Below are 1,577 nucleotides of genomic sequence, written 5' to 3' on the forward strand. Positions count from 1 at the left end.
GTGGCAGACCTCTCCTGACCCGCCCGCTGCGCCCCTCAGCAGTGTACTTCATCAGTCCGCCTGTTCTGCTCCCCACTCTGTCTCTGGTGAAGCCTCTAGCCGCCCCTGAGCCTCTGGCCTGTACCCCAGTTCTGTATGCATAAATAAATAAATCTTTAAAAGACAAAAAGATATTCTAGTAGCAGTCAATCAAATTAATACAATGTTGGCTATATTAAAGTTATAATTCTATATAGTGTAGTTATATATTATAATAAAATATATATATTATGACATAGACTGAAAGAATTAATCTAATTTTAAAACTAACATTAAATATTAAAAGTTTACCAGGTATTATTATTACCCCCCAGTCCTTAAAACACATCAAAGAAAAAATTTTTCAAATAAAAGCATGATATTGTGAAAATATCAAAGGAGACTCTGATTTTTTTATCTACTTGATTCTGAACAAATCACATATTTCTAAGTTTCCACACTTTAATAAAATGTGTCTTAAATGGTACATTTTAGTCCATTGTCATGCTTATCAAATGAGAACAGTATGTGACAATGTCTTATAGAAAGAAATAATCTCAATATTTCAGTTTTTCATAGTCCCTCTTTTACAATTTGGGAAGCCACTACAATAACTACTAGATAGAATTAACGACTTCTACATTTCATGTAAAGAATAAACATTTTTATCACTAACTTCTCATTTAAACATTTCTTCCCATATGATTGAAGTAACCTCCTAATCACTTTCAGTCTACTGTCCTCATCTTAGAGCTGTCTTTTCTAAGATAATAATTTGAAGAAATCTTGCATAACCAATTCATTTTTCTAATATTGCCAAAATTACTAGTTTTAAAAAGGTGATGCACCCCTTCCATCTTCAAATGCTTGGCACCCCTTCATTACAAAAAATAGTTACTTGCCTTAAAAATTTAGATGAAGTGGTTCTTGAAAGCAATTGTTACTTACTAGGGAACAAGAAAGAGGGAGAACACAGAAAAAGAAAAGAGCTATGATTTATATGTGTTGTCTCTCTACAGTAATCTAACCAAATAGAGTGTTACATATTGTGACACTTCTTACTCTCACTCATCTCTAGCAGCAGCAAGATCTGAATCTGCCTATTGCGTTCCTGCAAAAAGCCAAACTTGATATGTGTCTAAATTTAACACATTAGGCCAAGTTCACCAAAGTAGCATCATTTATACTTGTATATATTTCACATATTTCTGTACAATATCCTTAAGTGTACAGAGTGGCTGTCAGTTCTGCCCTATATTAAAGGGATCAAAGGGATCACAAGTTATCAGTCTGATCTTTTCATTTGCTAATACTACTGTAACTACCCAGTAAACAAAGAAGTCCATATCAGTAATTCTGTTCTTAATAAAAAACATTATGGGTTTGAGATTTGTTCTGACAGTATTAATTATGGGACAAAATTCTAGACACACCGCAGCCTTGAAATTAGACATTTTAATTATATAGTTAATAGTTTTTCCCCGGCCCTCCCTGGTGGCACAGTGGGTTAAAGCACAGCACTGAGAAGCTAAAGCCAGTTCAGCATGAGTTCGATTCCC

This window comes from Condylura cristata, unplaced genomic scaffold, assembly GCF_000260355.1.
Source record: "Condylura cristata isolate star-nosed mole 26May11 unplaced genomic scaffold, ConCri1.0 scaffold00007, whole genome shotgun sequence".
Taxonomy (NCBI): Eukaryota; Metazoa; Chordata; class Mammalia; order Eulipotyphla; family Talpidae; genus Condylura; species Condylura cristata.